A 17,544-nucleotide genomic window follows, 5' to 3' on the forward strand; every position below is an offset into this window, starting at 1 on the left:
AATTAATTAATTTTGGTTTTATTGTTTCTTTCTATTATTTTTCTAATTGTTTCATTTCTGCTATAATCCTTACTATTCTGTTTGCTAGTTCTGGGGTTCCATTTGCTTTTCCTTTTTAGTTCATTAAGATGTACAGTAAGATTCTGAGTTGAGATGTTTTTAATGTAGGCATAGATAGCTCTAAATTTCACTCTGAGCCCTACTTTTGCTGTATCTCATATGTTTTGTTATGGTGTACTTTCATTTATATTCATCTCAGAGTATTTCCAATTATCTTTGTGATTTCTTCTTGAACTTACTGGCTGTTTAATCCCATATTATATTTCAAACGGCTGTAGTGATATCCTGTTTCATTCCTATTATTGGTGTATCATGTCTTCTCTCTCTTTATCTTTCTCAGTCATTATTAGAAGTTTATCAATATTATTTTTTTAATGAAGCAGCTTTTTGTTTGTTGATATTCTCTTTTTTTCCTGTTTTCAATTTCATTTATTTCTGCTCCTAATGTCATTATTTACTTCCTTCAGCTTGCTTTGGATTTATCTTGCTTTTCTTTTTATAGTTTCTTAAGGTAGTTATTTTGTATCCTTTTAGATTTTTTTAGATTTTAGATCCTTTGTATTTTTTTAGATTTTTGATTTGAGATCTTTGTCCTAATGTAAGCATTTAGTATAAACGTCCCTCTCTGTACTACTTTAGCTGTGTCACATGTACTTTGGTAAGTTATGTTTTTATACTAAACATATTTTAAGATATATTATGAGCGTTTAGTATCCACACTAAAGGTCCCACATTTCTTTAACTGTAGACTCTCTCTTTTATCCCTAGCTCTCTTAAATCATGGTACCTAGAACACAGTATTCTGGACCTATCTGGCCATTGAAGAATAGAGCAGAAATGTCTGTTCATTCCTTTCCTCGTTTCTTCAGTCAACATTTACTGAATTCCTATAGTAGATTTTATGATCAATAGGAATATAGAGATTATTAAGATAGACATAGTCCCTCTTCTCATTACTCTCTATCAGAGAAGACAAAGAATAAAACAAATTAATTTCAAGCGTGGCCACTATCTCCTATATTGTAGAAATTGTACTGCCATTAACACAAAGCTAAGTTAAAATGCCATTAGGTCCTCCCCAACAAATTCTGTCATTTTCTATGCTATTTCCTTCCTTCCTTCCTTCCTTCCTTCCTCCCTTCCTTCCTTCCTTGACAGGGAGAGAGTGCACGCACACACACAAGCAGGGATAGGAGCAGAGGGAGAAAGAGAAGCAGGTGGCCCACCAAGCAGAGAGCCTGACATGGGGCTCAATCCCAGGACCCTGGGATCATGACCTGAGCCGAAGGCAGATGCACAATAGACTGAGCCACCTAGGTGCCCCTTCTACCCCATTTTCATTTCCTTTTATTATCCTCTATGCTCATTTGTTTTGTTTCTTAAATTTCACATATGAGTGAAATGCAATGGTATTTGTGTTTCTCCAACTGAATTATTTTGCTTAGCATAATAGTCTAGCTCCATTTACATCATTGCAAATGGCAAGATTTCATTCCTTTTCATAGCTAAGATTCCATTACACACACACACACACACACACCCCTATATCTATATCTATATCTATATCTTTCCCACATCTTCTTTGTTCATTCACCAGTCACTGGACATTTGGGCTCTTTCCATAATTTGGGTATTGTTGATAATGTTGCTAAAACATCGGGGTGCATAAATCCCTTTGAGTCAGTATTTTGGTATCCTTTTCTACCTTATTTTCAAAATTCTCTGCTAGGATAATCTAAATAATCTAAAATCTAGGATAATCTAAAACTGGTCTGCACTCTACAGGTTATACCAATTGCTTAAAGCTGACTTCTTTCCAATTAATTGGGGTTGTGGTTAAATATTTTCAGTATCATGCCTGGCTGAATTGGAACTGCAGGAAAAGGAAAATGAAGGAAAAGGGAACTGTCCCTTTTCATCGGCCATTCTTTGAGAACACAGTCTGAGTCCATAATAGAGTAGCAACTTAAATTTGGGTGAAATGATCAACTTTTTAGTGTTCTCTTGTCGGTTGAGCTTTTGATCTTCACCAAAATCCTGGGCAGATATACACCTCCACTGACAGATGAGGAAATTAAGATTTAGAGAGGTTAAGTGACTTGCTCAGTTGGGAAGGTCGAAAACATATGCAGGTTTCTAGACTCCTACTTAGGCTTTTACTCTTGCCTCAATTTCACTGCCTCTTCATAGCTGACCACTAAATATGCTTTAAAGAGGGCAGAGTCCAATTGTATAATAGATCTGCCTGTCTGAAACATGATTATTAGTGTTAATGGTTGGGTATTACCTGGCATGCATGCGCTGGGTTTACAGTAAAGAATACCTACTTTTTACTAACTGTCCTTTTAGATATATTAGCGACTGTCACACCTGAATTATAACAAAGAAGCACTAGCAAAAATTCAATGTGGGCGGCAAAATTCTTTGAAGAATAACTAGTTATAATTGGGGAGTCTGAACACATTTCAGAGTTGCACGTTTAATATGCAGTATGGTTAATTGCACTGTAATTACAGTGTTTTAGAATGCCATGCTAAGTGTTTAATCCTTTTCAGGTTTGCCCTCCAATCAGCGGTCTGCCTTCATTTTCCAGATTGATGAAGTCTGCCTCAGAGAAGGGGGTAGGTAACAGGATTGTGCTGATGTGGCTAATCAACTGGGAAAGTTGTAAAATGAATCTTTCCTGTCTGGAATTTATATTTAATCATAGTTATGTGCTCCTTATGAATGAGTGTTGATTAGTTAGTTGTCAGAATATGAAAACAATAAGAGCTTTTATTTACCCAGATAAGTTATTCTAGACTCATTATTTGGGTCTGATTGAGTTGATGGAGATATTTACATTACCTTGGCACATAGATCCACTTAGTGTTTTTCATAATGTTAATTACATACTGCAAGAGTTACTGCCATGCCCTTATTTATGGTGTTTACTGTTAGAATTTGTTTATATGTGTGGTGATTGTATGGCTTCCCTCTCTCTCTCTGGACTATGTCCTTTTTAAAGCTCTATCACAGAAACCTGATCTTCAGTAGATGGTTCGTACTGATGACATCTAGTTCAAGGATGGCAGCTCTCAGTTCTGTTTCAGAGTTGGTTGTGGCTCTACCACTGAGCTGACTTTTAGTGGTTTTTTTAGTAGGCAAACACGCCTTCACATGTTAGCATATTTTTATTTTTCAGCATTTGGAGTTTTTCTTTCTGTGCATATCCTCTGTAAAGTGCTATTCATTCTTCAAGACCTGCCTTGAAATTCTAATCCTCAAGGAATCACACCCTAATTCTACCAAGGTGGGGGGGTCAATCATTGCCTCTGCCTCACTCACTACTATATCCGAACATTAATACCACCACAACTCCACCACACTGGACTGCAGCTGTTGTTGGATGTGTTTGCTTTCTTTCTTTAATGGATTGGTTTGAGAGTGAAGGCCAGATTGTATTCATCTCTCTTATCACCTAAGTCTAACAGCATCTGGTATACAGTAAGTGCCTAACAACTTCCCAGTGTTGAATGTTGTAGGCTGTACTTTAAAAAAAAACCAAACAAACAAAACTTTTTCATACGTAAAGACTACATTTTAGAACAGTTTTAGGTTCACAGCAAAACTGAGAGGAAGCTGCAAAGATTTCCCATGTACCCTCTGCCCCAACGCACATATAGCCTGCCACCCCTCCCCCACCCCCACCATTGTCAACAACTTTCACCAGAGTGGTATATTTGTTACAACTGATAAACGTACACTGACACACATTGTAATCACCCAAAGTCCATAGTTTATTTAATGTTTCACTCCTGGCCTTGTACATTATGCGGGTTTGCTTGCACAAATGTACAGTGACATGTAGCCACCATTATAGTATCATACAGTATCAAACTCACTGCCCTACATTTAAAAAAAGTATTTTATTTATTTATTTATTTGAGAAAGTGAGCAGGGGGAGGAGAAGAGGGAGAGGAACAAGTGGACCCTGTGCTGAGCACAAAGCCTGATGTGGGGCTCGATCCACAACCCTGAGATTATGATCCGAGTGGAAATCAAGAGTTGGACACTCACCCAACTGAGCTGCACTAGGGCACTGCTGCCCTAGATTTTTAAAATTGATATAATAATACATATATATATGTACATATCTATCTTACACACATACACATATATGACATTAATTAGTTTCAGGTATACAACATAATGATTTGATATTTGTGTATGTTGCAAGATGAGCACCATAAGTCTAGATAACATCTATTAGTATAAATAGTTACAAAATTTTATTTTATGATTTTTAATTTTTATGTAATTATTTAATTGCTTTTATTGAAGTATAATTAACACATATTGTTATACTAAATTCATGTGTACAATATAATGATTCAAAAATTTTATACATTTCTGTGCTCATTAAGACTAGGGGTGCTTAGTTGTCTCAGTCATTAAGCATATGCCTCTGTCTCAGGTCATGATTCCAGTATCCTGGGATCAAGTCTCATATCGGGCTCCCTGCTCAGCGGGGAGCCTGCTTCTCCCTTTCCAGCTCCCCTGTCTCTCTCTCTATCAAATACATAAATAAATTCTTAAAAAAAAAAGATAAGTGTACTCTTCATCCCCTTTGTCTATTTCATCCATCCCCCAACCCAACTTCCCTCTGGCAACTATCAGTTTGTTCTCTGTATTTGAGTACACTTTCTGGTCTCTTTTTGTTTGATTTGTTCCTTAAATTCCACATACGAGTGAAATCATATCGCATTTGTCTTACTCTGATTGACTTATTTTACTTAGAATCATACCCTTCAGTTTCACCCATACTGTTGCAAATGGCAAGATTTTATTCTTTTTTGTGGCTAAGTAATATTCCTCCGTGTGTGTGTGTGTGTGTGTGTGTGTGTAAATATATGCATCACATCTTTTTTATCCATTCGTCTATAATGGACACTTGAGATGTTTCCATGTCTTACCCATTGGAAAAGCTGCAATAGACATAGGGGTGCATAAATTATTTTTGAAGAATTAGTGTTTTCATTTTCTTTGTGTAAATAGTAATGAAATTGCTAGATTATATGGTAATTTTATTTTTAATTTTTTGAGGAACCTCCATACCGTCTTCTACAGTGGCTACACCAATTTGCATTTCTGCCAACAGGGCACAAGGGTTCCTTTTTTTTTTTTCATAACCTCACCAACACTTGTTATTTCTTTTGTTTTTTATTTTAGCCATTCTGACATGTATAATGTATATCTCATTATGGCTTTAATTGGCATTTCCCTGATGATTAATGATGTTAAGCATCTTTTTATGTGTTGGCCATCCATATGTCTTTCTGGGAAAAATGTATATTCAGGTTCTCTGCCCATTTAAAAAAAATAAGGTTATTTTGTTTGTCTTTTTTTTTTTTTTAATTTTATTTATTTATTTGACACAGAGAGAGGGAGAGATAGATCACAAGTAGGCAGAGAGGCAGGCGGTGGGGGTGGAGGGGTAGGCTCCTTGCTTAGCAGAGAGCCTGATGTGGGCCTTGATCCCAGGACTGTGGGATCATGACCTGAGCCAGAGGCAGAGGCTTAACCCCCTGAGACACCTAGGTGCCCTTATCTGCCCATTAAAAAAATTTTTTTTTAAATTTTTTATTAACATATAATGTATTATTAGCCCCAGGGGTACAGGTCTGTGAATCGCCAGGTTTACGCACTTCACAGGACTCACCATAGCTCATACCTTACCCAATGTCCATATCTCTGCCCATTTTTAATGGGAGTTTTTTTTTTGGGGGGGGGGTTGAGTTGTATAAGTTCTATATATTTTGAGTATTAACCCCTTATTGGATATGTCATTTGCAAATATCTTCTTCCATTTAGTACGTTGCCTTTTTGTTTCATTGCTGGTTTTCTTCACTGTACAAAAGCTTTTTATTTTGGTGTAGTCCCAACAATTTGACTTTGCTTTTGTTTCCCTTGCCTGATGAGACATACCCAGAAAAATGTTTTCAATTATCTTGGGTATATATGTAGGAGTGAAATTCCTGGTTATATGGTAACTCTCTGTTTCACTTTTTGAGGAGCTGCCAAATTGTTTTCCAAAACCACACTATTTCACATTCCCACTGGCAATGTATGAAGGTTCCCATTTCTCCACATTTTCCCCAACACATGTTATTGTCTGTCTTACTGAATATAGCCATCTCAGAGGGTGTGAAGTGGTATCTCATTGTGATTTTGTAGTTACCTAGTGACTAATTATTTTGTGCATCTTTTCATGTGCTTATTGGCTTTTTTTTCTTAACATTTTTGATATGATATTCCTAATTATAGACTTTATGGTATTTATTCTGCTTGATAATTTGTCAGGATCCTTAACTACAATGTGATATCTGTCAGCCATTTTGGAAAATTCTCAGTCATGATTATTTCAAACATTTTTATATTGTTTCTTCTCTTTTGATATTTCCATTACATGTATATTACACCTTTTATAATCATCCTGTATTTTTTGGATACAGTGTTTCTTCTTTTTTTCCCCTCTCTCATACTTTCCCCTTTGCTTTTCAATTTGGGAAATTTCTACTAATGTATCTTCAAGCTCATTGATTCTTTCCCCAGTCATACCTAGTTTGTTCATGAGCCCATAAAAGGCAAATTTGATTTATGTTACAATATTTTTTATTTCTTTTTTTTTTAATTAAAGATTTTATTTATTTATTTGACAGGCAGAGATCACAAGTAGGCAGAGAGGCAGACAGAGAGAGAGGAGGGAGCAGGCTCCCCGCTGAGCAGAGAGCCCCATGTGGGGCACGATCCCAGGACCCTGAGATCATGACCTGAGCCGAAGGCAGAGGATTTCACCCACTAAGCCACCCAGGCGCCCCTCCTTTTGAATTCTTTATACAGCTTTCTATCTCTCTGCTACATTCCTCATCTGTTCTTGCATGTTGTCCATTCTTCATTAGATCCCTTCAGATACTAACCATTGTTATTTTAAATTTCCAGTCTGAAATAGCTAACATTCTGCCATGTCTGATTCTGGTCCTGATGCTTACTCTGTTTCTTTAAGCTATGCTTTTTGTCCTTTAATATGTTTTGTAATGTTTTGTTTAAACCTAGAAAAGATCCACAGGATAAAGAGAATTGAGGCAAATAGGCCTTTACTGTGAGGTTTTATGTTTATGTGGCTAGGAATTAGCCCGTGTTTGCTCTTTGCTACAGGTGTAGGTGTCAGAGGCTAAATTTTTCTCTGGTGTTTTTGTTTTTGTCTCCTCCATGCCTTTGGCTTTCCCAAAAGAGTTCTTGATGTCTGAGATGTGAGAGTCTTTCCATTATAATTCCCTGTTTTTATAGAAATCCTGTAGATGTGGTGGTAAAGGCTACAGGGGAGTGGAGCATTCCTGAGTCCTTGATTAGATCTCTGTCTTGTAGTGAGTCTGTACCCGTGGGGTGTGTCTCATTTTTCCCCCAGAAGATGTATGACTTTTATTGTGCAATTTTGTGCAGCATGAGGATTTTAAAAAACACATATGTCATGTTGTAGCAGAATTGACTATAAATTCTTTCTCCAACAGTGACAAACCCACCTCCTGTTATCAACAATTTATTTACTTATTTATTCAACCCGAGTATATGTATTGAGGAGTTTCAGAATTGCTAACCCATATTCCAGTGGAAGGCACATGTGTCAACTAGGGTAGTGTTTGTGTACATTTCACTTTATCTTCAGCCATACAGTAGCCAGTCAAAATACTGTTAGCCAAAGTACTTAGGTCAGCTCCTTTTCCCTCTATCCTCTTTAGTGAGATAATGTCAGACATTAGTAATACAGTTACATGTATTTAGCTCCTATACTTTGGATTTGATCCATTTCGAGTTCATTTTTAATGTGTTGTAAAATAAGGGTCTAACATCTTTCTTCTGCATGTGGATACCCAGTTTCCCTAGCACCATTTGTTGAAAAGACTGTCCATTCCATCAACTGACCACATATATGAGGGTTATTAGGGGCTCTCCTTTCTATCCCATTGGGTGATGTCTGTCATTATTTCAGTTCCATACTGTTTTATTTACTAGAGCTCTGTAGTAAATTTTGAAGTGGGAAGATTCCAATTTTATTTTTATTCTTCAAGATTGTTTTAGCTATTTGGGGCTCCTTGTTATTCATACATGTATGAATTTGAGGGTCAGCTCACTCACTGCTACAAAAAAGGATGCTGGAATTGCACTGAGTCTGTAGATTGCTTTGGGAATTACTGATGTATTAACAATGTTAAGTCTTCCCATCCATGAACACAGGATAGCTTTCCATTATTTAATTTAGGTCTTCTTTATTTTCTTTTAGTAGTGTTTGTAGTTTTCTGCATACAATTCTTTCACTTCTTTAGTTAGTTATTACTAAGTATTTAATTTTTAAGAAGCTATCATAAATGGAATTGTTTTCTTAATTTTCTTCTCAGGTTGTTCATTGCTGGCATACAGAAACATAATGGATTCATGCATATTGATATTGTACTTTGCAACTGTGCTGAATTCATTTATTAATTCTTTCCTTGAAGCTTTCTTGTGGGTGTTTTTGTTTTTTTTGTTGTTGTTGTTATTGTTCTACTAATATGATGTATTACACTGATTTTTTCCCTTATATTGAACCACTTGGTATTGTTGTATAACCCTTGCAGTATGTTCTTGGATTAGCTTCACTATTATTATTTTTTAAAATATTTTTTTAAATTTATTTATTTTCAGAAAAACAGTATTCATTATTTTTTCACCACACCCAGTGCTCCATGCAATCCGTGCCCTCTATAATACCCACCACCTGGTACCCCAACCTCCCACACCCCCGCCACTTCAAACCCCTCAGATTGTTTTTCAGAGTCCATAGTCTCTTATGATTCACCTCCCCTTCCAACTTACCCCAACTCCCTTCTCCTCTCTAACACCCCTTGTCCTCCATGATATTTGTTATGCTCCACAAATAAGTGAAACCATATGATAATTGACTCTCTCTGCTTGACTTATTTCACTCAGCATAATCTCTTCCAGTCCCATCCATGTTGCTACAAAAGTTGGGTATTCATCCTTTCTGATGGAGGCACAATACTCCATAGTATATTTGGGCCACATCTTCCTTATCCATTCGTCCGTTGAAGGGCATCTTGGTTCTTTCCATAGTTTGGCGACCGTGGCCATTGCTGCTATAAACATTGGGGGTAGAGATGGCCTTTCTTTTCACTCCATCTGTATCTTTGGGGTAAAAACCCAGGAGTTCAATTGCAGGGTCATAGGGAAGTTCTATTTTTAATTTCTTGAGGAATCTCCACACTGTTCTCCAAAGTGGCTGCGCCAAACTTACATTCCCACCAACAGTGTAAGAGGGTTCCCCTTTCTCCACATCCTCTCCAACACATGTTTATTCTATTTGTATGTGAATGCCTTAGAAATAGTGTTTAATGTCTCCTATGGAAGCTATTGGAAGTAGGCATAGTAAATGAGAAATCTGTTTTACAAATAAACATTGAAACCCAAAGAGGTTAATCAATTAAATCATGTCTTATGTTTGAAGAAAACGCAGGCCTAGATTTTAGTTCTCCTAGTTCCTAACTCTGAGTTCACAAAACCATGTGATTGCTTCTAGGGGGAAGTTGATTTAGATAAAAAATGTAAACTAAAATGAAAAATCTTGCTTTGTGATCTGGTCGAATGATTATCTATTAAGAACACCTTAGAGGAGGGGCACCTGGGTGGCTCAGTGGGTTAAAGCCTCTGCCTTCAGCTCAGGTCATGATCCCAGGGTCCTGGGATCAGGCCCCACATCAGGCCCCGCATTGGGCTCTCTGCTCAGCAAGGGAGCCTGCTTCCCTTCTCTCTGCCTGCCTCTCTGCCTACTTGTGATCTCTGTCAAATGAATAAATAAAATCTTAAAAAAAAACAAAACACCTTAGAGGATATTTCTGGTTTATATTTATTTTTGTTTTGTTTTTGTTTTTGTCACTGAAAGAGTGACCTTTTTTTTTTTGCATGTCAGTACAGTTACACATTCATATGTAATAAAATTATAAAAAGATACAGGAGGAAAAATAATTGATGTGTAATAGTGCATTCATGGGAAGTAGAAGGTAAGGAATGGAATGGGATAGAATTTACAGGTTTTAACTGCATCTGTAACATTAAATTTTTAAAAGTTGAGGGGTACCTGGTTGGCTTAGTTGGTTAAGTGTTGTCAGACTCTTGATTTCAGCTAGGGTCTGATCTCAGGGTCATGGGATTGAGCCCTCAGGCTCTATGCTTAGCAGGGAGTCTTCTCAGGATTCTGTCTCTCTTTCCCCCTTTCTCAACATCCTCTCCAACACATGTTGTTTCCTGTTTTGTTAATTTTGGCCATTCTAACTGGTATAAGGTGGTATCTCAATGTGGTTTTAATTTGAATCTCCCTGAGGGCTAATGATGATGAACATTTTTTCATGTTTCTGATAGCTATTTGTATGTCTTGATTGGAGAAGTGTCTGTTCATATCTTCTTCCCATTTTTTGATATGTTTGCCTGTTTCGTGTGTGTTGAGTTTGAGGAATTCATTATAGATCCTGGATAGCAACCTTTTGTCTGTACTGTCATTTGGAAATATCTTCTCCCATTCCGTGTGTTGCCTCTTTGTTTTTTTGACTGTTTCCATTGCTGTGCAGAAGCTTTTGATTTTGATGAAGTCCCAAAAGTTTATTTTCGCTTTTGTTTCCTTTGCCTTTGGAGACATATCTTGAAAGAAGTTGCTGTGGCTGATATCGAAGAGATTAGTGCCTATGTTCTCCTCTAGGATTCTGATGGATTCCTGTCTCACGTTGAGGTCTTTTATCCATTTTGAGTTTATTTTTGTGTGTGGTGTAAGAGAATGGTCGAGTTTCATTCTTCTACATATAGCTGTCCAGTTTTCCCAGCACCATTTTTTGAAGAGACTGTCTTTTTTCCACTGTATATTTTTTCCTGTTTTGTCAAAGATTAATTGACCATAGAGCCCATATCTGGGCTCTCTACTCTGTTCCACTGGTCTATGTGTCTGTTTTTATGCCAGTACCATGCTGTCTTGGTGATCACAGCTTTGTAATAAAGCTTGAAATCAGGTAACGTGATGCCCCCGGCTTTATTTTTGTTTTTCAACATTTCCTTAGTGATTCGGGGTCTCTTCTGATTCCATACAAATTTTAGGATTATTTGCTCCAGCTCTTTGAAGAATACCGGTGGAATTTTGATCGGAATGGCATTAAAAGTATAGATTGCTCTAGGCAGTATAGACATTTTAACAATGTTTATTCTTCCGATCCGAGAGCATGGAATGGTCTTCCATCTTTTTGTGTCTTCTTCAATTTCTTTCATGAGTGTTCTGTAGTTCCTCGAGTACAGATCCTTTATGTCTTTGGTTAGGTTTATTCCCAGGTATCTTATGGTTCTTGGTGCTATAGTAAATGGAATCGATTCTCTAATTTCCCTTTCTGTATTTTCATTGTTAGTGTATAAGAAAGCCACTGATTTCTGCACATTGACTTTGTATCCTGCCACATTGCTGAATTGCTGCATGAGTTCTAGTAGTTTGGGGGTGGAGTCTTTTGGGTTTTCCATGTAAAGAATCATGTCATCTGCGAAGAGAGAGAGTTTGACTTCTTCATTACCAATTTGGATACCTTTTATTTCTCTTTGTTGTCTGATTGCTGTTGCTAGGACTTCTAATACTATGTTGAACAAGAGTGGTGAAAGTGGGCATCCTTGTCTTATTCCTGATCTCAACGGGAAGGCTGCAAGCTTTTTCCCATTGAGGATGATATTTGCTGTGGGTCTTTCATAGATAGATTTGATGAGGTTCAGGAATGTTCCCTCTATCCCTATACTTTCAAGCGTTTTAATCAGGAACGGATGCTGGATTTTGTCAAATGCTTTTTCTGCATCAATTGAGAGGACCATGTGGTTCTTCTCTCTTCTCATATTAATTTGTTGTATCACATTGATTGATTTGCGAATGCTGAACCATCCTTGTAGCCCAGGGGTGAATCCACCTGATCATGGTGGATAATCTTTTTAATGTGCTGTTGGAGCTTCACTATTATTTTGTTGTGGTTTTTGTATCTGTATTTAAAAGTTATTGTTGTAGAATTTTCTTTTCTTGTGGTATCTTTATCTGGCTTTGATATCAAGTAATGTTAGACCCATAGAATGACTTAGGAAGTGTTCCTTCCTTTTCTATTTTTTTTTTTTTGAAAGAGTTTGAGAAAGATTGGTGTTAATTGTTCTTTAAATGTCTGATAGAATTCTGGGGTGCCTGGGTGGCTCAGTCATTAGGGGTCTGCCTTTGGCTCGGGTCATGATAGCAGGGTCCTGGGATTGGGCCCCACATTGGGCTCCCTATTCGGCAGGAAGCCTGATTCACCTTCTCCCAATCCCCCTGCTTGTGTTCCCTCTCTTGCTCTCTCTCTCTCTCTTTCTCTCTGTCAAATAAATAAATAAAATCTTTAAAAAAGATGTTTGGTAGAATCACCAGTGAAAGGACCCGGTTCTGGAATTTTCTTTGTTATTAAATTTTAAACTACTGATGCAATCTTCTTACTTGTTATGAGCCTGTTGAGTTTTCCATTTCTTCTTGAGTCAGTTTGGGTAATCTGTGTTTCTAGGAATTTGTCCATTTCATTTATGTTGTTTAATTTGCTGGTGTACAATTGTTCATATAATTTTCTTATAATTTTTTTATTTTTGTATTATTGGTAGTAGTGTCTCCATTTTCATTTTTGGTTTTAGTTATTTGCATTGGCTCTTTTTTTGTTATTCTAACTAAAGGTTTGTCAATTTTGTTGATATTTTCAAAGACATAACTTTTGATTTTATTGATTCTCCTATTCTTTTTCTCTTGTCTTTTATTTTGTTTATCTCTAATCTTCATTATTTCCTTTCTTCTGATAACTTTGGGTTTATTTTGCTCTTCTTCTTTTTTTTTTTTTTTTCCTCAAGGTGCAATGTTAGCCATTTATCACTCTAAACTTCCCTCTGAATGCTGCTTTCAATGGATCTCATAAGTTTTGGTATGTTGTATTTTTGTTTTTAATCCTCTCTAGGTATTTTCTGATTTCCCTTGTGATTTCTTCTTTGAACATTTGGTTATTAAAGAGGGTATTATTTAATATCTATGTGAACTTTCTTGATTTCCTTCTATTATAGATTTCTTTTTTTCTTTTCTTTCTTTTTTTTAAAGATTTTATTTATTTATTTGACAGATAGAGATCATGAGTAGGCAGAGAGACATGCAGAGAGAGAGAGAGGAGGAAGCAGCTCCCTGCTGAGCAGAGAGCCCAATGCAGGGCTTGATACAGGATGCTGGGATCGTGACCTGAGCCGAAGGCAGAGGCTTTAACCCACTGAGCCACCCAGGCGCCCCTATTATTGATTTCTAATATAATTTCAGTGTGGTCAAAGAAGATAGTTTATATGATATTTATGATTTCAGTCTTTTAAAATTTATTGAGACTAAATTTTTGGCTTAACATAAATTTATCTTGAAAATGTGCCATGTGTACTTGAGAAGAATGTGAATTGTGCTTTTATATATATATATATATACTAGTTTTTTAAAAGATTTTGTTTATTTGACAGAGAGAGAGAGAGAGGGAACACAAGCAGGGGGGAGTAGGAGAGGGAGAAGCAGGCTCTCTGCTGAGCAGGAAGCCTGATGTGGGGCTTGATCCTAGGACACTGGGATCACAATCGGAGCTGAAGGCAGGGGCTTAATCACTGAACCACCCAGGTGTCCCTATGTCTGTTATATTTATTTGGTTTATAGTTCTATCCTTATTGATCTTCTATCTGGATTTTACATTCACTATGGTAGTCTCCAACTATTATATTTGAATTATTTCTCCCTTTAATTCTACAAATGTTTGCTTCCTGTATTTTGAGAGTCTGTTGTTTGTTGCATATGTTTATAATTGTGATGTATTCTTGATAATTGACCCTCTGTGAATATAAAATGTCCTCTTTTGTCTGACAGTTCTTGACTTAAAGTCGGTTTTGTCTGATATTAGCATAACCACCCAGCTCTCTTTTGGCTGCTATTTGCATGGAATATATTTTTCCCACCATTTTACTTTCAACCCATGTGTATCTTGGATCTAAAGTGAGTCTCTTGTAGACAGCATAGAGTTGGATATTTGGGGGGGGGGGTATTTGCATTCTGCCAATCTCTGCTTTTGGTTCGAAAGTTACACATTTACATTTAAAGTAATTACTGATAAGAGGGCACCTGGGTGGCTCAGTGGGTTAAGCCTTTGCTTTCGGCTCAGGTCATGATCTCAGAGTCCTGGGATGGAGGCCCGCATCAGGCTCTCTCCTTGGCAGGGAGCCTGCTCCCCCTTCTCTCTCTCTGCCTGCCTCTCTGCCTAATTGTGACCTCTTTCTCTCTGTGTCAAATAAATAAATAAAATCTTAAAAAAAAAAAACTTATTAAGAAGGAAAAAAGTAATTACTGATAAGAAATAAGAAATGACTGACTTCTGTCATTTTGCTGCTTGTTATTTATATGCCGTGTATCTTTTTTGCCTCTCATTTCCTGCATTACTGCCTTATTCTGTATTTAGGATATTTGTGTATGTGTAGTTAACCATTTCAATTTCCTTTTGTATATATACTATTAATCTTTTGTTTGTGGTTACTATGGGGATTATGTTTCACATCCTAAATTTATAACATTCTAATTTGATTCAATGCAATCTTAACTTCAATAACTTTCACAAACTCTGCTCCTACATAGCTCTTATGTTACTGTCAGAAGTTACATCTTTAGGGGCATCTGGATGGCTCAGTTGGTTAAGCATCTGCCTTTGGCTCAGGTCATGATCCCAAGTCCTGGGTTCAAGCTCCACATTGTGCTCCCTGCTCAGTGGAGAGCCTGCTTCTCCCTCTCCCTCTGCTGCTCCCCCTGCTTGTGCATTCATTCTCTCTCTCTCTGCCAAATAAATAAATAAATATCTTTAATTTAAAAATTATATCTTTATACAATGTGTCTGATGTCACAGATTTATAATTATTCTTAATGTATGTCTTTTAATAATGTAGGAAATAAAGAGTGAAGTTACAACCAAGAATACAAAAATATTGACTTCTGTATTTGCTCACATAATTACCTTTACCAGAGATGTTTATTTCTTCATATTGGTGTCAGTTACTGTCTAATGCCTTTTCATTTAAACCTGAAAGACTGCCTTTAGCATTCCCTGTAGGACAGGACAGGTCTAGTGGTGATGACTTCCTTTAACTTTTGTTAATTTTGTCAATTTCTTGCTCATTTTTAAAGAGCAGTTTTGCTGGATATAGAATTATTGACTGACAGTTTTATTACTTTGAGGGTTTTAGATATGCCATCCTACTTCCTTGGGTTTCTACAGCTTCTTTTCTCTTTTTTGTTTTAGATTTATTTAATTGAGAGAGCGTGTACATGAGTGGGAGGGGCAGAGGAAGAGGGAGAAAGAATCTCAAGCAGACTCCATGCTGAGTGCAGAGCTTGAAGCAGGACTTCATCTCATGACCCTGAGACCAGAACCTAAGCCCAAACATAGAGTCAGATGCTCAACTGACTGCACCACGCAGGTACCCTGGGTTTCCACAATTTCTCATGAGAACTTTGTTGTTAATCATATTGAGGAGTCCTGTATGGAACTGATCACTGAACTTGAACCTGTAAATTCATCTTTCAGCAAATTTGATTTCTTTGTAGCCATGTTTTGTCACATGAAAACTTTTCTGGGGGGCACTTGGGTAGCTTAGTTGATTAAGTATCTGCCCTTGGCTCAGGCTGTCATCTCAGGGTCCTGGGATGGTTGCTATTTCTCCCTCTGCCCCTCTCCCCACTTGTGCTCTCTCTCAAATAAATAAAATCTTTACAAGGAATTAAAAAACCATATATTTAAAATATGCCATTCTTTCATCTCCCTTCACATGTGCTCAACTGCCTGATGTTGTATTTCAGATCTATGCTGTTTAATTTGTTCCATGTGTTTTATTTCGGATTGTTACTATTGTTCTGTCTCAAGATCATTGATCTTCTGTATTATCTAATTTGTGATAAATCCTACCTGATATGCATAGGGATTTTTAATTTTCTGATACTGTATTATCTTTTGTAGTTCCATTAGAATTTTTTTTAAAAACTCCCAGTTTCCTCTCTCTTTTGTTCATGTTTCCCTTTATAGCTTTGATATATCTTAAACATATTTATATGACTTACAATATTGCTTATAAGGTCCTTGTCTGCTAATTTCATCATCTCTGTCATCTATGAGACATGAGATGGTTTTTGTTCACTCCCTTCTTATTCTGGATCATATTTTTCCACTTTGCTTAGTGTAATTTTTAGATGATGAATATTGTGAATTTTACATTGTCAAGTGTTGAATATTGTTGGAATCCTTTAATGATTACAACATTAAATAATAAGAAGTCTGTCATCACTCTTATTGTTCTCCTGAATGTAATATGCACCTTTCTTTTGCTGCTTTTAAGACCTAAGCGTCATGTTTACTTTTAACATTTTTGACTATGATAGGCGTTGGCATAGCCCTTATATTCCTGCTGCACTATTTATAAAGAGACAAAAATTAGTAACACCTCAAATATCTAAGGGTCTGAGAATGGTTAATTATTCATTGACATAATGGAATGGCATTGAATAAATAAATATGTAGATTATGTTGGTACAAGATAAAGTATATATGAGAAATAATGTTTAGTAAAACTTGGAACAAACTATTATATATAGTGAGGTTTGAAAAATGAAAAATACGTGTATAAGAAACTTTAGTAGAGAGCACCTGGGTGGCTCAGTAGATTAAAGCCTCTGCCTTTGGCTCAGGTCATGATCTCAGGGTCCTGGAATCGAGCCCCGCATCAGGTTCTCTGCTCAGCAGGGAGCCTGCTTCCCCCTCTCTCTCTGCCTGCCTCTCTGCCCACTTGTGATCTCTGTCAAATAAATAAATCAAATCTTAAAAAAAAAAAACTTTAGTAGTTTTGTAAGTTGTGTGTAAGTAAAGCATTTTGAAGTTTTGAAGTAAAAAAAAGTTTTGAAGTGAAACATTTCTTCTCTGAAAATCTGTTTTCATAACAATTTTGAGATGTAATTCACATATTCTCCCATGCCAAGTGTACACTTAAAGTATACAATTCTAATGGTTTTTAATATATTCATTAGAGTCATGCAAACATCACAATTAATTTTAGTAAAATGTCATCACTGCAACAAGAAACTCTATACCTTTTAAGCAACCACTTCCCAGTTTCCCCAGTGCCACCCACTTTTCAATAATCACTGTTGAACTTTCTCTCTCTATGGTTTTTGCCTCTTCTGGACATTCTATATAAATGGAATCATATAATATCTGGTGTTTTCTTATTGGCTTTTTTCACTTAGCATAGTGTTTTCAACGTTTATCCATGCTTTAGCAGGCGTAGATAGTTCTTTTTATCATTAAATAATACCCAATATTA

The sequence above is a fragment of the Mustela putorius genome, unplaced genomic scaffold (assembly GCF_011764305.1).
Source record: "Mustela putorius furo isolate JIRA1106 unplaced genomic scaffold, ASM1176430v1.1 tig00003909_pilon_pilon_pilon, whole genome shotgun sequence".
Classification (NCBI taxonomy): Eukaryota; Metazoa; Chordata; class Mammalia; order Carnivora; family Mustelidae; genus Mustela; species Mustela putorius.